Raw genomic sequence first — 21836 nt, 5'->3', positions numbered from 1 at the left:
TTTTCGGTTAACAGCTGAACGCGCTAACCATTGAGCCACGGAAGCTCGGAAATTGAATGGTTGTCAGGTATTGTGGAAAAACTCTGACTTTTTACGTTACATTTGAGATCCCATAACACCGCTCCCGGGTGGGCTCGAACCACCAACCTGTCGGTTAACAGCCGAACGCGCTAACCATTGCGCCACGGAAGCCCAAAAAATAAATGTTCGTCAGGTATTGTGGAAAAACTTTGCCTTTTTACGTTACATTTGAGACTTCACAACACCGCTCCCGCGTGGGCTCGAACCACCAGCCTTTCGGTTAACAGCTGAACGCGCTAAAAAATGCGCCACGGAAGCCCAAAAATTAAATGTTCGTCAGGTATTGTGGAAAAACTCTGACTTTTTACGTTACATTTGAGACCCCACAACACCTCTCCCGGGTGGGCTCGAACCACCAAACTTTCGGTTAACAGCTGAACGCGCTAACCATTGAGCCACGGAAGCTCAGAAATTAAATGGTTGTCAGGTATTGTGGAAAAGTTATGACTTTTCACGCTACATCAGAGACCCCACAACACCTCTCCCGGGTGGGCTCGAACCACCAACCTATTGGATAAAAGCCGAACGCGCTAACCATTGAGCCACGGAAGCTCAGAAATTGAATGGTTGTCAGGTATCGTGTAAAAACTCTGACTTTTTACGTTACATTTGAGATCCCATAACACCGCTTCCGGGTGGGCTCGAACCACCAACCTTTCGGTTAACAGCTGAATGCGCTAACCATTGCGCCACGGAAGCCCAAAAATTAAAAGTTCGTTAGGTATTGTGGAAAAACTCTGACTTTTTACGTTACATTTGAGATCCCATAACACCGCTCCCGGGTGGGCTCGAACCACCAACCTTTCGGTTAACAGCCGAACGCGCTAACCATTGCGCCACGGAAGCCCAAAATATAAATGTTCGCCAGGTATTGTGGAAAAACTTTGCCTTTTTACGTAACATTCGAGACTTCACAACACCGCTCCCGGGTGGGCTCGAACCACCAACCTATTGGTTAACAGCCTAACGCGCTAACCATTGAGCCACGGAAGCTCAGAAATTGACTGGTTGTCAGGTATTGTGGAAAAGTTATGACTTTTCACGCTACATCTGAGACCCCACAACACCTCTCCCGGGTGGGCTCGAACCACCAACCTTTCGGTTAACAGCTGAAGACGCTAAAAAATGCGCCACGGAAGCCCAAAAATTAAATGTTCGTCAGGTATTGTGGAAAAACTCTGACTTTTTACGTTACATTTGAGATCCCATAACACCGCTCCCGGGTGGGCTCGAACCAAAAACCTATTGGATAACAGCCGAACGCGCTAACCATTGAGCCACGGAAGCTCAGAAATTGAATGGTTGTCAGGTATTGTGGAGAAACTCTGACTTTTTACGTTACATCTGATACCCCACAACACCTCTCCCGGGTGGGCTCGAACCACCAACTTTTCGGTTAACACCTAAACGCGCTAACCATTGCGCCACGGAAGCCCAAAAATTTAATGTTCGTTAGGTATTGTGGAAAACCTCTGACTTTTTACGTTACATTTGAGATCCCATAACACCGCTCCCGGGTGGGCTCGAACCACCAACCTATTGGTTAACAGCCTAACGCGCTAACCATTGAGCCACGGAAGCTGAGAAATTGAATGGTTGTCAGGTATTGTGGAAAAGTTATGACTTTTTACGTTACATTTGAGATCCCATAACACCGCTCCCGGGTGGGCTCGAACCACCAACCTTTCGGTTAACAGCCGAACGCGCTAACCATTGCGCCACGGAAGCCCAAAAAATAAATGTTCGTCAGGTATTGTGGAAAAACTTTGCCTTTTTACGTTACATTCGAGACTTCACAACACCGCTCCCGGGTGGGCTCGAACCGCCAACCTTTCGGTTAACAGCCGAACGCGCTAACCATTGCGCCACGGAAGCCCAAAAATTAAATGTTCGTCAGGTATTGTGGAAAAACTTTGGCTTTTTACGTTACATTTGAGAACCCATAACAACGCTCCCGGGTGGGCTCGAACCACCAACCTATTAGATAACAGCCGAACGCGCTAAGCATTGAGCCACGGAAGCTCAGAAATTAAATGGTTGTCAGGTATTGTGGAAAAGCTATGACTTTTCACGCTACATCAGAGACCCCACAACACCTCTCCCGGGTGGGCTCGAACCACCAACCTTTCGGTTAACAGCTGAACGCGCTAAAAAATGCGCCAAGGAAGCCCAAAAATTAAATGTTCGTCAGGTATTGTGGTAAAAACTCTGACTTTTTACGTTACATTTGAGACCCCACAACACCTCTCCAACCACCAACCTTTCGGTTAACAGCTGAACGTGCTAACCATTGCGCCACGGAAGCCCAAAAATTAAATGTTCGTCAGGTATTGTGGAAAAACTCTGACTTTTTACGTTACATTTGAGATCCCATAACACCGCTCCCGGGTGGGCTCGAACCCTCAACCTTTCGGTTAACAGCCGAACGCGCTAACCATTGCGCCACGGAAGCCCAAAAATTAAATGTTCGTCAGGTATTGTGGAAAAACTCTGACTTTTTACGTTACATTTGAGATCCCATAACACCGCTCCCGGGTGGGCTTGAACCACCAACCTATTGGTTAACAGCCGAACGCGCTAACCATTGAGCCACGGAAGCTCAGAAATTAAATGGTAGTCAGGTATTGTGGAAAAGTTATGACTTTTCACGCTACACCAGAGACCCCACAACACCTCTCCCGGGTGGGCTCGAACCACCAACCTTTCGGTTAACAGCTGAACGCGCTGCGCGCTAACCATTGCGCCACGGAAGCCCAAAAATTAAATGTTCGTCAGGTATTGTGGAAAAACTCTGACTTTCTACGTTACATTTGAGATCCCATAACACCGCTTCCGGGTGGGCTCGAACCACCAACCTTTCGGTTAACAGCCGAACGCGCTAACCATTGCGTCACGGAAGCCCAAACCATAAATGGTCGTCAGGTATTTTGGAAAAACTTTGGCTTTTTACGTTACATTTGAGAACCCATAACAACGCTCCCGGGTGGGCTCGAACCACCAACCTATTAGATGACAGCCGAACGCGCTAAGCATTGAGCCACGGAAGCTCAGAAATTAAATGGTTGTCAGGTATTGTGGAAAAGTTATGACTTTTCACGCTACATCAGAGACCCCACAACACCTCTCCCGGGTGGGCTCGAACCACCAACCTTTCGGTTAACAACTGAACGCGCTAAATAATGCGCCGAGGAAGCCCAAAAATTAAATGTTCGTCAGGTATTGTGGTAAAAATCTGACTTTTTACGTTACATTTGAGACCCCACAACACCTCACCAACCACCAACCTTTCGGTTAACAGCTGAACGTGCTAACCATTGCGCCATTGAAGCCCAAAAATTAAATGTTCGTCAGGTATTGTGGAAAAACTCTGACTTTTTACGTTACATTAGAGATCCCATAACACCGCTCCCGGGTGGGCTGGAACCACCAACCTATTGGATAACAGCCGAACGCGCTAACCATTGAGCCACGGAAGCTCAGAAATTGAATGGTTGTCAGGTATTGTGGAAAAACTCTGACTTTTTACGTTACATTTGAGATCCCATAACACCGCTTCCGGGTGGGCTCGAACCACCAACTTTTCGGTTAACACCTAAACGCGCTAACCATTGCGCCACGGAAGCCCAAAAATTAAATGTTCGTTAGGTATTGTGGAAAACCTCTGACTTTTTACGTTACATTTGAGATCCCATAACACCGCTCCCGGGTGGGCTCGAACCACCAACCTATTGGTTAACAGCCTAACGTGCTAACCATTGAGCCACGGAAGCTGAGAAATTGAATGGTTGTCAGGTATTGTGGAAAAGTTATGACTTTTTACGTTACATTTGAGATCCCATAACACCGCTCCCGGGTGGGCTCGAACCACCAACCTTTCGGTTAACAGCCGAACGCGCTAACCATTGCGCCACGGAAGCCCAAAAATTAAATGTTCGTCAGGTATTGTGGAAAAACTCTGACTTTTTACGTTACATTTGAGATCCCATAACACCCTTCCCGGGTGGGCTTGAACCACCAACCTATTGGTTAACAGCCGAACGCGCTAACCATTGAGCCACGGAAGCTCAGAAATTAAATGGTAGTCAGGTATTGTGGAAAAGTTATGACTTTTCACGCTACATCAGAGACCCCACAACACCTCTCCCGGGTGGGCTCGAACCACCAACCTTTCGGTTAACACCTAAACGCGCTAACCATTGCGCCACGGAAGCCCAAAAATTAAATGTTCGTTAGGTATTGTGGAAAACCTCTGACTTTTTACGTTACATTTGAGATCCCATAACACCGCTCCCGGGTGGGCTCGAACCACCAACCTATTGGTTAACAGCCTAACGCGCTAACCATTGAGCCACGGAAGCTGAGAAATTGAATGGTTGTCAGGTATTGTGGAAAAGTTATGACTTTTTACGTTACATTTGAGATCCCATAACACCGCTCCCGGGTGGGCTCGAACCACCAACCTTTCGGTTAACAGCCGAACGCGCTAACCATTGCGCCACGGAAGCCCAAAAAATAAATGTTCGTCAGGTATTGTGGAAAAACTTTGCCTTTTTACGTTACATTCGAGACTTCACAACACCGCTCCCGGGTGGGCTCGAACCGCCAACCTTTCGGTTAACAGCCGAACGCGCTAACCATTGCGCCACGGAAGCCCAAAAATTAAATGTTCGTCAGGTATTGTGGAAAAACTCTGACTTTTTACGTTACATTTGAGACCCCACAACACCTCTCCAACCACCAACCTTTCGGTTAACAGCTGAACGTGCTAACCATTGCGCCACGGAAGCCCAAAAATTAAATGTTCGTCAGGTATTGTGGAAAAACTTTGCCTTTTTACGCTACATCAGAGACCCCACAACACCTCTCCCGGGTGGGCTCGAACCACCAACCTTTCGGTTAACAGCTGAACGCGCTAAAAATGCGCCACGGAAGCCCAAAAATTAAATGTTCGTCAGGTATTGTGGAAAAACTCTGACTTTTTACGCTACATCAGAGATCCCATAACACCGCTCCCGGCTGGGCTTGAACCACCAACCTATTGGTTAACAGCCGAACGCGCTAACCATTGAGCCACGGAAGCTCAGAAATTAAATGGTTGTCAGGTATTGTGGAAAAGCTATGACTTTTCACGCTACATCAGAGACCCCACAACACCTCTCCCGGGTGGGCTCGAACCACCAACCTTTCGGTTAACAGCTGAACGCGCTAAAAAATGCGCCAAGGAAGCCCAAAAATTAAATGTTCGTCAGGTATTGTGGTAAAAACTCTGACTTTTTACGTTACATTTGAGACCCCACAACACCTCTCCAACCACCAACCTTTCGGTTAACAGCTGAACGTGCTAACCATTGCGCCACGGAAGCCCAAAAATTAAATGTTCGTCAGGTATTGTGGAAAAACTCTGACTTTTTACGTTACATTTGAGATCCCATAACACCGCTCCCGGGTGGGCTCGAACCCTCAACCTTTCGGTTAACAGCCGAACGCGCTAACCATTGCGCCACGGAAGCCCAAAAATTAAATGTTCGTCAGGTATTGTGGAAAAACTCTGACTTTTTACGTTACATTTGAGATCCCATAACACCGCTCCCGGGTGGGCTTGAACCACCAACCTATTGGTTAACAGCCGAACGCGCTAACCATTGAGCCACGGAAGCTCAGAAATTAAATGGTAGTCAGGTATTGTGGAAAAGTTATGACTTTTCACGCTACATCAGAGACCCCACAACACCTCTCCCGGGTGGGCTCGAACCACCAACCTTTCGGTTAACAGCTGAACGCGCTGCGCGCTAACCATTGCGCCACGGAAGCCCAAAAATTAAATGTTCGTCAGGTATTGTGGAAAAACTCTGACTTTCTACGTTACATTTGAGATCCCATAACACCGCTTCCGGGTGGGCTCGAACCACCAACCTTTCGGTTAACAGCCGAACGCGCTAACCATTGTGTCACGGAAGCCCAAACAATAAATGGTCGTCAGGTATTTTGGAAAAACTTTGGCTTTTTACGTTACATTTGAGAACCCATAACAACGCTCCCGGGTGGGCTCGAACCACCAACCTATTAGATGACAGCCGAACGCGCTAAGCATTGAGCCACGGAAGCTCAGAAATTAAATGGTTGTCAGGTATTGTGGAAAAGTTATGACTTTTCACGCTACATCAGAGACCCCACAACACCTCTCCCGGGTGGGCTCGAACCACCAACCTTTCGGTTAACAACTGAACGCGCTAAATAATGCGCCAAGGAAGCCCAAAAATTAAATGTTCGTCAGGTATTGTGGTAAAAATCTGACTTTTTACGTTACATTTGAGACCCCACAACACCTCTCCAACCACCAACCTTTCGGTTAACAGCTGAACGTGCTAACCATTGCGCCACGGAAGCCCAAAAATTAAATGTTCGTCAGGTATTGTGGAAAAACTCTGACTTTTTACGTTACATTTGAGATCCCATAACACCGCTCCCGGGTGGGCTGGAACCACCAACCTATTGGATAACAGCCGAACGCGCTAACCATTGAGCCACGGAAGCTCAGAAATTGAATGGTTGTCAGGTATTGTGGAAAAACTCTGACTTTTTACGTTACATTTGAGATCCCATAACACCGCTTCCGGGTGGGCTCGAACCACCAACTTTTCGGTTAACACCTAAACGCGCTAACCATTGCGCCACGGAAGCCCAAAAATTAAATGTTCGTTAGGTATTGTGGAAAACCTCTGACTTTTTACGTTACATTTGAGATCCCATAACACCGCTCCCGGGTGGGCTCGAACCACCAACCTATTGGTTAACAGCCTAACGCGCTAACCATTGAGCCACGGAAGCTGAGAAATTGAATGGTTATCAGGTATTGTGGAAAAGTTATGACTTTTTACGTTACATTTGAGATCCCATAACACCGCTCCCGGGTGGGCTCGAACCACCAACCTTTCGGTTAACAGCCGAACGCGCTAACCATTGCGCCACGGAAGCCCAAAAATTAAATGTTCGTCAGGTATTGTGGAAAAACTCTGACTATTTACGTTACATTTGAGATCCCATAACACCGCTCCCGGGTGGGCTTGAACCACCAACCTATTGGTTAACAGCCGAACGCGCTAACCATTGAGCCACGGAAGCTCAGAAATTAAATGTTCGTTAGGTATTGTGGAAAACCTCTGACTTTTTACGTTACATTTGAGATCCCATAACACCGCTCCCGGGTGGGCTCGAACCACCAACCTATTGGTTAACAGCCTAACGCGCTAACCATTGAGCCACGGAAGCTGAGAAATTGAATGGTTATCAGGTATTGTGGAAAAGTTATGACTTTTTACGTTACATTTGAGATCCCATAACACCGCTCCCGGGTGGGCTCGAACCACCAACCTTTCGGTTAACAGCCGAACGCGCTAACCATTGCGCCACGGAAGCCCAAAAATTAAATGTTCGTCAGGTATTGTGGAAAAACTCTGACTTTTTACGTTACATTTGAGATCCCATAACACCGCTCCCGGGTGGGCTTGAACCACCAACCTATTGGTTAACAGCCGAACGCGCTAACCATTGAGCCACGGAAGCTCAGAAATTAAATGGTAGTCAGGTATTGTGGAAAAGTTATGACTTTTCACGCTACATCAGAGACCCCACAACACCTCTCCCGGGTGGGTTCGAACCACCAACCTTTCGGTTAACACCTAAACGCGCTAACCATTGCGCCACGGAAGCCCAAAAATTAAATGTTCGTTAGGTATTGTGGAAAACCTCTGACTTTTTACGTTACATTTGAGATCCCATAACACCGCTCCCGGGTGGGCTCGAACCACCAACCTATTGGTTAACAGCCTAACGCGGTAACCATTGAGCCACGGAAGCTGAGAAATTGAATGGTTGTCAGGTATTGTGGAAAAGTTATGACTTTTTACGTTACATTTGAGATCCCATAACACCGCTCCCGGGTGGGCTCGAACCACCAACCTTTCGGTTAACAGCCGAACGCGCTAACCATTGCGCCACGGAAGCCCAAAAAATAAATGTTCGTCAGGTATTGTGGAAAAACTTTGCCTTTTTACGTTACATTCGAGACTTCACAACACCGCTCCCGGGTGGGCTCGAACCGCCAACCTTTCGGTTAACAGCCGAACGCGCTAACCATTGCGCCACGGAAGCCCAAAAATTAAATGTTCGTCAGGTATTGTGGAAAAACTCTGACTTTTTACGTTACATTTGAGACCCCACAACACCTCTCCAACCACCAACCTTTCGGTTAACAGCTGAACGTGCTAACCATTGCGCCACGGAAGCCCAAAAATTAAATGTTCGTCAGGTATTGTGGAAAAACTCTGACTTTTTACGTTACATTTGAGATCCCATAACACCGCTCCCGGGTGGGCTTGAACCACCAACCTATTGGTTAACAGCCGAACGCGCTAACCATTGAGCCACGGAAGCTCAGAAATTAAATGGTTGTCAGGTATTGTGGAAAAGTTATGACTTTTCACGCTACATCAGAGACCCCACAACACCTCTCCCGGGTGAACTCGAACCACCAACCTTTCGGTTAACAGCTGAACGCGCTGCGCGCTAACCATTGCGCCACGGAAGCCCAAAAATTAAATGTTCGTCAGGTATTGTGGAAAAACTCTGACTTTCTACGTTACATTTGAGATCCCATAACACCGCTTCCGGGTGGGCTCGAACCACCAACCTTTCGGTTAACAGCCGAACGCGCTAACCATTGCGTCACGGAAGCCCAAACAATAAATGGTCGTCAGGTATTTTGGAAAAACTTTGGCTTTTTACGTTACATTTGAGAACCCATAACAACGCTCCCGGGTGGGCTCGAACCACCAACCTATTAGGTAACAGCCGAACGCGCTAAGCATTGAGCCACGGAAGCTCAGAAATTAAATGGTTGTCAGGTATTGTGGAAAAGTTATGACTTTTCACGCTACATCAGAGACCCCACAACACCTCTCCCGGGTGGGCTCGAACCACCAACCTTTCGGTTAACAGCTGAACGCGCTAAAAAATGCGCCAAGGAAGCCCAAAAATTAAATGTTCGTCAGGTATTGTGGTAAAACTCTGACTTTTTACGTTACATTTGAGACCCCACAACACCTCTCCAACCACCAACCTTTCGGTTAACAGCTGAACGTGCTAACCATTGCGCCACGGAAGCCCAAAAATTAAATGTTCGTCAGGTATTGTGGAAAAACTCTGACTTTTTACGTTACATTTGAGATCCCATAACACCGCTCCCGGGTGGGCTCGAACCACCAACCTATTGGATAACAGCCGAACGCGCTAACCATTGAGCCACGGAAGCTCAGAAATTGAATGGTTGTCAGGTATTGTGGAAAAACTCTGACTTTTTACGTTACATTTGAGATCCCATAACACCGCTTCCGGGTGGGCTCGAACCACCAACTTTTCGGTTAACAGCTAAACGCGCTAACCATTGCGCCACGGAAGCCCAAAAATTAAATGTTCGTTAGGTATTGTAGAAAACCTCTGACTTTTTACGTTACATTTGAGATCACATAACACCGCTCCCGGGTGGGCTCGAACCACCAACCTATTGGTTAACAGCTCAACGCGCTAACCATTGAGCCACGGAAGCTCAGAAATTGAATGGTTGTCAGGTATTGTGGAAAAGTTTTGACTTTTTACGTTACATTTGAGATCCCATAACACCGCTCCCGGGTGGGCTCGAATAACCAACCTTTCGGTTAACAGCCGAACGCGCTAACCATTGCGCCACGGAAGCCCAAAAAATAAATGTTCGTCAGGTATTGTGGAAAAACTTTGCCTTTTTACGTTACATTCGAGACTTCACAACACCGCTCCCGGATGGGCTCGAACCGCCAACCTTTCGGTTAACAGCCGAACGCGCTAACCATTGCGCCACGGAAGCCCAAAAATTAAATGTTCGTCAGGTATTGTGGAAAAACTCTGACTTTTTACGCTACATCAGAGACCCCACAACAACTCTCCCGGGTGGGCTCGAACCACCAACCTTTCGGTTAACAGCTGAACGCGCTAAAAATGCGCCACGGAAGCCCAAAAATTAAATGTTCGTCAGGTATTGTGGAAAAACTCTGACTTTTTACTCTACATCAGAGATCCCATAACACCGCTCCCGGCTGGGCTTGAACCACCAACCTATTGGTTATCAGCCGAACGCGCTAACCATTGAGCCACGGAAGCTCAGAAATTGAATGGTTGTCAGGTATTGTGGAAAAGTTATGACTTTTCACGCTACATTTGAGATCCCATAACACCGCTTCCGGGTGGGCTCGAACCACCAACCTTTCGGTTAAAAGCTGAACGCGCTAACCATTGCGCCACGGAAGCCCAAAAATTAAATGTTCGTCAGGTATTGTGGAAAAACTCTGACTTTTTACGTTACATTTGAGATCCCATTACACCGCTCCCGGGTGGGCTCGAACCACCAACCTATTGGTTAACAGCCGAACGCGCTAACCATTGAGCCACGGAAGCTCAGAAATTAAATGGTTGTCAGGTATTGTGGAAAAGTTATGACTTTTCACGCTACATCAGAGACCCCACAACACCTCTCCCGGGTGGGCTCGAACCACCAACCTTTCGGTTAACAGCTGAACGCGCTGCGCGCTAACCATTGCGCCACGGAAGCCCAAAAATTAAATGTTCGTCAGGTATTGTGGAAAAACTCTGACTTTCTACGTTACATTTGAGATCCCATAACACCGCTCCCGGGTGGGCTCGAACCACCAACCTTTCGGTTAACAGCTGAACGCGCTGCGCGCTAACCATTGCGCCACGGAAGCCCAAAAATTAAATGTTCGTCAGGTATTGTGGAAAAACTCTGACTTTTTACGTTACATTTGAGATCCCATAACACCGCTTCCGGGTGGGCTCGAACCACCAACCTTTCGGTTAAAAGCTGAACGCGCTAACCATTGCGCCACGGAAGCCCAAAAATTAAATGTTCGTCAGGTATTGTGGAAAAACTCTGACTTTTTACGTTACATTTGAGATCCCATTACACCGCTCCCGGGTGGGCTCGAACCACCAACCTATTGGTTAACAGCCGAACGCGCTAACCATTGAGCCACGGAAGCTCAGAAATTAAATGGTTGTCAGGTATTGTGGAAAAGTTATGACTTTTCACGCTACATCAGAGACCCCACAACACCTCTCCCGGGTGGGCTCGAACCACCAACCTTTCGGTTAACAGCTGAACGCGCTGCGCGCTAACCATTGCGCCACGGAAGCCCAAAAATTAAATGTTCGTCAGGTATTGTGGAAAAACTCTGACTTTCTACGTTACATTTGAGATCCCATAACACCGCTCCCGGGTGGGCTGGAACCACCAACTTTTCGGTTCACAGCTGAACGCGCTAACCATTGCGCCACGGAAGCTCAGAAATTGAATGGTTGTCAGGTATTGTGGAAAAGTTATGACTTTTCACGCTACATCTGAGACCCCACAACACCTCTCCCGGGTGGGCTCGAACCACCAACCTTTCGGTTAACAGCTGAACGCGCTAAAAAATGCGCCAAGGAAGCCCAAAAATTAAATGTTCGTCAGGTATTGTGGTAAAACTCTGACTTTTACGTTACATTTGAGATCCCATAACACCGCTTCCGGGTGGGCTCGAACCACCAACTTTTCGGTTAACAGCTAAACGCGCTAACCATTGCGCCACGGAAGCCCAAAAATTAAATGTTCGTTAGGTATTGTAGAAAACCTCTGACTTTTTACGTTACATTTGAGATCCCATAACACCGCTCCCGGGTGGGCTCGAACCACCAACCTATTGGTTAACAGCCTAACACGCTAACCATTGAGCCACGGAAGCTCAGAAATTGAATGGTTGTCAGGTATTGTGGAAAAGTTATGACTTTTTACGTTACATTTGAGATCCCATAACACCGCTCCCGGGTGGGCTCGAATAACCAACCTTTCGGTTAACAGCCGAACGCGCTAACCATTGCGCCACGGAAGCCCAAAAAATAAATGTTCGTCAGGTATTGTGGAAAAACTTTGCCTTTTTACGTTACATTCGAGACTTCACAACACCGCTCCCGGATGGGCTCGAACCGCCAACCTTTCGGTTAACAGCCGAACGCGCTAACCATTGCGCCACGGAAGCCCAAAAATTAAATGTTCGTCAGGTATTGTGGAAAAACTCTGACTTTTTACGCTACATCAGAGACCCCACAACACCTCTCCCGGCTGGGCTTGAACCACCAACCTATTGGTTAACAGCCGAACGCGCTAACCATTGAGCCACGGAAGCTCAGAAATTGAATGGTTGTCAGGTATTGTGGAAAAGTTATGACTTTTCACGCTACATCAGAGACCCCACAACACCTCTCCCGGGTGGGCTCGAACCACCAACCTTTCGGTTAACAGCTGAACGCGCTGCGCGCTAACCATTGCGCCACGGAAGCCCAAAAATTAAATGTTCGTCAGGTATTGTGGAAAAACTCTGACTTTTTACGTTACATTTGAGATCCCATAACACCGCTTCCGGGTGGGCTCGAAAAACCAACCTTTCGGTTAAAAGCTGAACGCGCTAACCATTGCGCCACGGAAGCCCAAAAATTAAATGTTCGTCAGGTATTGTGGAAAAACTCTGACTTTTTACGTTACATTTGAGATCCCATAACACCGCTCCCGGGTGGGCTCGAACCACCAACCTATTGGTTAACAGCCGAACGCGCTAACCATTGAGCCACGGAAGCTCAGAAATTAAATGGTTGTCAGGTATTGTGGAAAAGTTATGACTTTTCACGCTACATCAGAGACCCCACAACACCTCTCCCGGGTGGGCTCGAACCACCAACCTTTCGGTTAACAGCTGAACGCGCTGCGCGCTAACCATTGCGCCACGGAAGCCCAAAAATTAAATGTTCGTCAGGTATTGTGGAAAAACTCTGACTTTCTACGTTACATTTGAGATCCCATAACACCGCTCCCGGGTGGGCTGGAACCACCAACTTTTCGGTTCACAGCTGAACGCGCTAACCATTGCGCCACGGAAGCTCAGAAATTGAATGGTTGTCAGGTATTGTGGAAAAGTTATGACTTTTCACGCTACATCTGAGACCCCACAACACCTCTCCCGAGTGGGCTCGAACCACCAACCTTTCGGTTAACAGCTGAACGCGCTAAAAAATGCGCCAAGGAAGCCCAAAAATTAAATGTTCGTCAGGTATTGTGGTAAAACTCTGACTTTTTACGTTACATTTGAGACCCCACCACACCTCTCCAACCACCAACCTTTCGGTTAACAGCTGAACGTGCTAACCATTGCGCCACGGAAGCCCAAAAATTAAATGTTCGTTAGGTATTGTGGAAAAACTTTGCCTTTTTACGTTACATTCGAGACTTCACAACACCGCTCCCGGGTGGGCTCGAACCACCAACCTTTCGGTTAACAGCCGAACGCGCTAACCATTGCGCCACGGAAGCTCAGAAATTAAATGGTTGTCAGGTATTGTGGAAAAGTTATGACTTTTCACGCTACATCAGAGACCCCACAACACCTCTCCCGGGTAAACTCGAACCACCAACCTTTCGGTTAACAGCTGAACGCGCTAAAAAATGCGCCACGGAAGCCCAAAAATTAAATGTTCGTCAGGTATTGTGGAAAAACTCTGACTTTTTACGTTACATTTGAGATCCCATAACACCGCTCCCGGGTGGGCTCGAACCAACAACCTATTGGTTAACAGCCGAACGCGCTAACCATTGAGCCACGGAAGCTCAGAAAATGAATGGTTGTCAGGTATTGTGGAAAAACACTGTCTTTTTACGTTCCATTTGAGATCCCATAACACCGCTTCCGGGTGGGCTCGAACCACCAACCTTTCGGTTAACAGCCGAACGCGCTAACCATTGCGCCACGGAAGCCCAAAAATTAAATGTTCGTCAGGTATTGTGGTAAAACTCTGACTTTTTACGTTACATTTGAGACCCCACCACACCTCTCCAACCACCAACCTTTCGGTTAACAGCTGAACGTGCTAACCATTGCGCCACGGAAGCCCAAAAATTAAATGTTCGTCAGGTATTGTGGAAAAACTCTGACTTTTTACGTTACATTTGAGATCCCATAACACCGCTCCCGGGTGGGCTCGAACCAACAATCTATTGGATAACAGCCGAATGCGCTAACCATTGAGCCACGGAAGCTCAGAAATTGAATGGTTGTCAGGTATTGTGGAAAAACTTTGCCTTTTTACGTTACATTCGAGACTTCACAACACCGCTCCCGGGTGGGCTCGAACCACCAACCTTTCGGTTAACAGCCGAACGCGCTAAAAAATGCGCCAAGGAAGCCCAAAAATTAAATGTTCGTCAGGTATTGTGGTAAAACTCTGACTTTTACGTTACATTTGAGATACCATAACACCGCTTCCGGGTGGGCTCGAACCACCAACTTTTCGGTTAACAGCTAAACGCGCTAACCATTGCGCCACGGAAGCCCAAAAATTAAATGTTCGTTAGGTATTGTAGAAAACCTCTGACTTTTTACGTTACATTTGAGATCCCATAACACCGCTCCCGGGTGGGCTCGAACCACCAACCTATTGGTTAACAGCCTAACACGCTAACCATTGAGCCACGGAAGCTCAGAAATTGAATGGTTGTCAGGTATTGTGGAAAAGTTATGACTTTTTACGTTACATTTGAGATCCCATAACACCGCTCCCGGGTGGGCTCGAATAACCAACCTTTCGGTTAACAGCCGAACGCGCTAACCATTGCGCCACGGAAGCCCAAAAAATAAATGTTCGTCAGGTATTGTGGAAAAACTTTGCCTTTTTACGTTACATTCGAGACTTCACAACACCGCTCCCGGATGGGCTCGAACCGCCAACCTTTCGGTTAACAGCCGAACGCGCTAACCATTGCGCCACGGAAGCCCAAAAATTAAATGTTCGTCAGGTATTGTGGAAAAACTCTGACTTTTTACGCTACATCAGAGACCCCACAACACCTCTCCCGGGTGGGCTCGAACCACCAACCTTTCGGTTAACAGCTGAACGCGCTAAAAAATGCGCCACGGAAGCCCAAAAATTAAATGTTCGTCAGGTATTGTGGAAAAACTCTGACCTTTTACGCTACATCAGAGATCCCATAACACCGCTCCCGGCTGGGCTTGAACCACCAACCTATTGGTTAACAGCCGAACGCGCTAACCATTGAGCCACGGAAGCTCAGAAATTGAATGGTTGTCAGGTATTGTGGAAAAGTTATGACTTTTCACGCTACATCAGAGACCCCACAACACCTCTCCCGGGTGGGCTCGAACCACCAACCTTTCGGTTAACAGCTGAACGCGCTGCGCGCTAACCATTGCGCCACGGAAGCCCAAAAATTAAATGTTCGTCAGGTATTGTGGAAAAACTCTGACTTTTTACGTTACATTTGAGATCCCATAACACCGCTTCCGGGTGGGCTCGAACCACCAACCTTTCGGTTAAAAGCTGAACGCGCTAACCATTGCGCCACGGAAGCCCAAAAATTAAATGTTCGTCAGGTATTGTGGAAAAACTCTGACTTTTTACGTTACATTTGAGATCCCATAACACCGCTCCCGGGTGGGCTCGAACCACCAACCTATTGGTTAACAGCCGAACGCGCTAACCATTGAGCCACGGAAGCTCAGAAATTAAATGGTTGTCAGGTATTGTGGAAAAGTTATGACTTTTCACGCTACATCAGAGACCCCACAACACCTCTCCCGGGTGGGCTCGAACCACCAACCTTTCGGTTAACAGCTGAACGCGCTGCGCGCTAACCATTGCGCCACGGAAGCCCAAAAATTAAATGTTCGTCAGGTATTGTGGAAAAACTCTGACTTTCTACGTTACATTTGAGATCCCATAACACCGCTCCCGGGTGGGCTGGAACCACCAACTTTTCGGTTCACAGCTGAACGCGCTAACCATTGCGCCACGGAAGCTCAGAAATTGAATGGTTGTCAGGTATTGTGGAAAAGTTATGACTTTTCACGCTACATCTGAGACCCCACAACACCTCTCCCGAGTGGGCTCGAACCACCAACCTTTCGGTTAACAGCTGAACGCGCTAAAAAATGCGCCAAGGAAGCCCAAAAATTAAATGTTCGTCAGGTATTGTGGTAAAACTCTGACTTTTTACGTTACATTTGAGACCCCACCACACCTCTCCAACCACCAACCTTTCGGTTAACAGCTGAACGTGCTAACCATTGCGCCACGGAAGCCCAAAAATTAAATGTTCGTTAGGTATTGTGGAAAAACTTTGCCTTTTTACGTTACATTCGAGACTTCACAACACCGCTCCCGGGTGGGCTCGAACCACCAACCTTTCGGTTAACAGCCGAACGCGCTAACCATTGCGCCACGGAAGCTCAGAAATTAAATGGTTGTCAGGTATTGTGGAAAAGTTATGACTTTTCACGCTACATCAGAGACCCCACAACACCTCTCCCGGGTAAACTCGAACCACCAACCTTTCGGTTAACAGCTGAACGCGCTAAAAAATGCGCCACGGAAGCCCAAAAATTAAATGTTCGTCAGGTATTGTGGAAAAACTCTGACTTTTTACGTTACATTTGAGATCCCATAACACCGCTCCCGGGTGGGCTCGAACCAACAACCTATTGGTTAACAGCCGAACGCGCTAACCATTGAGCCACGGAAGCTCAGAAAATGAATGGTTGTCAGGTATTGTGGAAAAACACTGACTTTTTACGTTCCATTTGAGATCCCATAACACCGCTTCCGGGTGGGCTCGAACCACCAACCTTTCGGTTAACAGCCGAACGCGCTAACCATTGCGCCACGGAAGCTCAGAAATTAAATGGTTGTCAGGTATTGTGGAAAAGTTATGACTTTTCACGCTACATCAGAGACCCCACAACACCTCTCCTGGGTGGGCTCGAACCACCAACCTTTCGGTTAACAGCTGAACGCGCTAAAAAATGCGCCACGGAAGCCCAAAAATTAAATGTTCGTCAGGTATTGTGGAAAAACTCTGACTTTTTACGTTACATTTGAGACCCCACCACACCTCTCCAACCACCAACCTTTCGGTTAACAGCTGAACGTGCTAACCATTGCGCCACGGAAGCCCAAAAATTAAATGTTCGTCAGGTATTGTGGAAAAACTCTGACTTTTTACGTTACATTTGAGATCCCATAACACCGCTCCCGGGTGGGCTCGAACCAACAATCTATTGGATAACAGCCGAACGCGCTAACCATTGAGCCACGGAAGCTCAGAAATTGAATGGTTGTCAGGTATTGTGGAAAAACTTTGCCTTTTTACGTTACATTCGAAACTTCACAACACCGCTCCCGGGTGGGCTCGAACCACCAACCTTTCGGTTAACAGCCGAACGCGCTAACCATTGCGCCACGGAAGCTCAGAAATTAAATGGTTGTCAGGTATTGTGGAAAAGTTATGACTTTTCACGCTACATCAGAGACCCCACAACACCTCTCCTGGGTGGGCTCGAACCACCAACCTTTCGGTTAACAGCTGAACGCGCTAAAAAATGCGCCACGGAAGCCCAAAAATTAAATGTTCGTCAGGTATTGTGGAAAAACTCTGACTTTTTACGTTACATTTGAGACCCCACAACACCGCTTCCGGGTGGGCTCGAACCACCAACCTTTCGGTTAACAGCTGAACGCGCTAACCATTGCGCCACGGAAGCCCAAACAATAAATGGTCGTCAGGTATTTTGGAAAAACTTTGGCTTTTTACGTTACATTTGAGAACCCATAACACCGCTCCCGGGTGGGCTCGAACCACCAACCTATTAGATAACAGCCGAACGCGCTAAGCATTGAGCCACGGAAGCTCAGAAATTAAATGGTTGTCAGGTATTGTGGAAAAGTTATGACTTTTCACGCTACATCAGAGACCCCACAACACCTCTCCCGGGTGGGCTCGAACCACCAACCTTTCGGTTAAAGCTAGATTCCCACTCGACGGAAAACACGACGGAAACCCGACAGAAAGGGGTTCGACCGAAAAATCTTTACGTTGAGCCCGACGGAATTACCGTTCGGCCGGGCGTAAGTTGTGTTCTATTTTTTCGGTCGTGTTCGGCGTTACGCCGGTGTCTCAGCCAATGAAATTATCCCACTGACTTCGTCATAAATTTCAAGTGCGCACGCATACGCGAGATAGATTTTATAGCCGCCATTTTTTGTGGTTGACCAAGGCTTAGCTTAAACTTGCCACCAAGAAAGAAAAATGAGACCTAATGGAAGTAAAAAGAGATTAGATGTTAATAGGAAAGAATTTAGTGAGGAGGCTAGAAAATATCCCTTCTAGTACGATCGAAGCGACCAGGGGACAAAGATACCAATTCAGAGTGCGAAAGAGATGTTGTGGAAACCACTTAAATCTGTCACGTGACCCAAAAATATCTACCGCCAAACTAAAAATTCAGTCGTAGTGAGAACGGTCTACCGTCGGACGCTGGCGTAAGTTAAAATTTCTACCGTCGGCTGCGTGATTTCCGCCGGGTATTTTCGGTCAAGTGGGAATCTAGCTTAACAGCTGAACGCGCTAAAAAATGCGCCACGGAAGCCCAAAAATTAAATGTTCGTCAGGTATTGTGGAAAAACTCTGTCTTTTTACGTTACATTTGAGACCCCACAACACCGCTTCCGGGTGGGCTCGAACCACCAACCTTTCGGTTAACAGCTGAACGCGCTAACCATTGCGCCACGGAAGCCTAAAAAAAAATTTTCGTCAGGTATTGTGGAAAAACTATGCCTTTTTACGTTACATTTGAGACTTCACAACACCGCTCCCGTTTGGGCTCGAACCACCAGCCTTTCGGTTAACAGCTGAACGCGCTAAAAAATGCGCCACGGAAGCCCAAAAATTAAATGTTCGTCAGGTATTGTGGAAAAACTCTGACTTTTTACGTTACATTTGAGACCCCACAACACCTCTCCCGGGTGGGCTCGAACCACCAAACTTTCGGTTAACAGCTGAACACGCTAAAAAATGCGCCACGGAAGCCCAAAAATTAAATGTTCGTCAGGTATTGTGGAAAAACTCTGACTTTTTACGTTACATTTGAGACCCCACAACACCGCTTCCGGGTGGGCTCGAACCACCAACCTTTCGGTTAACAGCTGAACGCGCTAACCATTGCGCCACGGAAGCCCAAACAATAAATGGTCGTCAGGTATTTTGGAAAAACTTTGGCTTTTTACGTTACATTTGAGAACCCATAACACCGCTCCCGGGTGGGCTCGAACCACCAACCTATTAGATAACAGCCGAACGCGCTAAGCATTGAGCCACGGAAGCTCAGAAATTAAATGGTTGTCAGGTATTGTGGAAAAGTTATGACTTTTCACGCTACATCAGAGACCCCACAACACCTCTCCCGGGTGGGCTCGAACCACCAACCTTTCGGTTAACAGCTGAACGCGCTACAAAATGCGCCACGGAAGCCCAAAAATTAAATGTTCGTCAGGTATTGTGGAAAAACTCTGTCTTTTTACGTTACATTTGAGACCCCACAACACCGCTTCCGGGTGGGCTCGAACCACCAACCTTTCGGTTAACAGCTGAACGCGCTAACCATTGCGCCACGGAAGCCTAAAAAAAAATGTTCGTCAGGTATTGTGGAAAAACTTTGCCTTTTTACGTTACATTTGAGACTTCACAACACCTCTCCGGGTGGGCTCGAACCACCAACCTATTGGTTAACAGCCGAACGCGCTAACCATTGAGCCACGGAAGCTCAGAAAATGAATGGTAGTCAGGTATTGTGGAAAAACTCTGACTTTTTACGTTACATTTGAGATCCCATAACACCGCTTCCGGGTGGGCTCGAACAACCAACCTTTCGGTTAACAGCCGAACGCGCTAACCATTGCGCCACGGAAGCCCAAACAATAAATGGTCGTCAGGTATTTTGGAAAAACTTAGGCTTTTTACGTTACATTTGAGAACCCATAACACCGCTCCCGGGTGGGCTCGAACCACCAACCTATTAGATAACAGCCGAACGCGCTAAGCATTGAGCCACGGAAGCTCAGAAATTAAATGGTTGTCAGGTATTGTGGAAAAGTTATGACTTTTCACGCTACATCAGAGACCCCACAACACCTCTCCCGGGTAAACTCGAACCACCAACCTTTCGGTTAACAGCTGAACGCGCTAAAAAATGCGCCACGGAAGCCCAAAAATTAAATGTTCGTCAGGTATTGTGGAAAAACTCTGACTTTTTACGTTACATTTGAGATCCCATAACACCGCTTCCGGGTGGGCTCGAACCACCAACCTTTCGGTTAACAGCTGAACGCGCTAACCATTGCGCCACGGAAGCCCAAACAATAAATGTTCGTCAGGTATTGTGGAAAAACTCTGACTTTTTACGTTACATTTGAGATTCCATAACACCGCTCCCGGGTGGGCTCGAACCACCAACCTATTGCATAACAGCCGAAGGCGCTAACCATTGAGCCACGGAAGCTCAGAAATTAAATGGTTGTCAGGTATTGTGGAAAAACTCTGACTTTTTACGTTACATTTGAGATCCCATAACACCGCTTCCGGGTGGGCACGAACCACCAACCTTTCGGCTAACAGCTGAACGCGCTAACCATTGCGTAACGGAAGCCCAAAAATTAAATGTTCGTTAGGTATTGTGGAAAAACTTTGCCTTTTTACGTTACATTCGAGACTTCACAACACCAATCCCGGGTGGGCACGAACCACCAACCTTTCGGTTAACAGCCGAACGCGCTAACCATTGCGCCACGGAAGCTCAGAAATTAAATGGTTGTCAGGTATTGTGGAAAAGTTATGACTTTTCACGCTACATCAGAGACCCCACAACACCTCTCCCGGGTGGGCTCGAACCACCAACCTATTGGATAACAGCCGAACGCGCTAACCATTGAGCCACGGAAGCTCAGAAATTGAATGGTTGTCAGGTATTGTGGAAAAACTCTGACTTTTTACGTTACATTTGAGATCCCACAACATCTCTCCCGGGTGGGCTCGAACCACCAACCTTTCGGTTAACAGCTGAACGCGCTAACCATTGAGCCACGGAAGCTCGAAAATTGAATGGTTGTCAGGTATTGTGGAAAAACTCTGACTTTTTACGTTACATTTGAGATCCCATAACACCGCTCCCGGGTGGGCTCGAACCACCAACCTCTCGGTTAACAGCCGAACGCGCTAACCATTGCGCCACGGAAGCCCAAAAAATAAATGTTCGTCAGGTATTGTGGAAAAACTTTGCCTTTTTACGTTACATTTGAGACTTCACAACACCGCTCCCGTTTGGGCTCGAACCACCAGCCTTTCGGTTAACAGCTGAACGCGCTAAAAAATGCGCCACGGAAGCCCAAAAATTAAATGTTCGTCAGGTATTGTGGAAAAACTCTGACTTTTTACGTTACATTTGAGACCCCACAACACCTCTCCCGGGTGGGCTCGAACCACCAAACTTTCGGTTAACAGCTGAACGGGCTAAAAAATGCGCCACGGAAGCCCAAAAATTAAATGTTCGTCAGGTATTGTGGAAAAACTCTGACTTTTTACGTTACATTTGAGACCCCACAACACCTCTCCCGGGTGGGCTCGAACCACCAAACTTTCGGTTAACAGCTGAACGCGCTAACCATTGAGCCACGGAAGCTCAGAAATTAAATGGTTGTCAGGTATTGTGGAAAAGTTATGACTTTTCACGCTACATCAGAGACCCCACAACACCTCTCCCGGGTGGGCTCGAACCACC

The 21836-nt window shown here is 47.3% G+C and overlaps 8 non-coding genes across 8 annotated transcripts; all 8 read right to left on the bottom strand.

The window, feature by feature from the left end:
• Window positions 1-10346: 10346 nt before the first annotated feature.
• TRNAK-UUU (transfer RNA lysine (anticodon UUU)) lies at window positions 10347-10419 on the bottom strand. Its single transcript has one exon. It is a non-coding gene; the product is annotated as a tRNA-Lys (tRNA).
• Window positions 10420-10948: 529 nt separating this feature from the next.
• On the bottom strand, window positions 10949-11021 carry TRNAK-UUU (transfer RNA lysine (anticodon UUU)). The gene has a single exon. It is a non-coding gene; the product is annotated as a tRNA-Lys (tRNA).
• Window positions 11022-11396: 375 nt separating this feature from the next.
• Window positions 11397-11469, bottom strand: TRNAH-GUG (transfer RNA histidin (anticodon GUG)). Its single transcript has one exon. It is a non-coding gene; the product is annotated as a tRNA-His (tRNA).
• Window positions 11470-13026: 1557 nt separating this feature from the next.
• TRNAH-GUG (transfer RNA histidin (anticodon GUG)) lies at window positions 13027-13099 on the bottom strand. The gene has a single exon. It is a non-coding gene; the product is annotated as a tRNA-His (tRNA).
• Window positions 13100-13896: 797 nt separating this feature from the next.
• On the bottom strand, window positions 13897-13969 carry TRNAN-GUU (transfer RNA asparagine (anticodon GUU)). The gene has a single exon. It is a non-coding gene; the product is annotated as a tRNA-Asn (tRNA).
• Window positions 13970-15507: 1538 nt separating this feature from the next.
• TRNAK-UUU (transfer RNA lysine (anticodon UUU)) lies at window positions 15508-15580 on the bottom strand. Its single transcript has one exon. It is a non-coding gene; the product is annotated as a tRNA-Lys (tRNA).
• Window positions 15581-15955: 375 nt separating this feature from the next.
• Window positions 15956-16028, bottom strand: TRNAH-GUG (transfer RNA histidin (anticodon GUG)). The gene has a single exon. It is a non-coding gene; the product is annotated as a tRNA-His (tRNA).
• A 797-nt stretch (window positions 16029-16825) lies between these two features.
• Window positions 16826-16898, bottom strand: TRNAN-GUU (transfer RNA asparagine (anticodon GUU)). The gene has a single exon. It is a non-coding gene; the product is annotated as a tRNA-Asn (tRNA).
• Window positions 16899-21836: the final 4938 nt, after the last annotated feature.

The sequence above is a fragment of the Phalangium opilio genome, unplaced genomic scaffold, assembly GCF_054372755.1.
Source record: "Phalangium opilio isolate 3A_F unplaced genomic scaffold, DU_Popi_V2 ptg000505l_1, whole genome shotgun sequence".
Classification (NCBI taxonomy): Eukaryota; Metazoa; Arthropoda; class Arachnida; order Opiliones; family Phalangiidae; genus Phalangium; species Phalangium opilio.
Note: the sequence above shows the minus strand (reverse complement) of the source record. Positions and strands in the feature narration are given on the sequence as shown.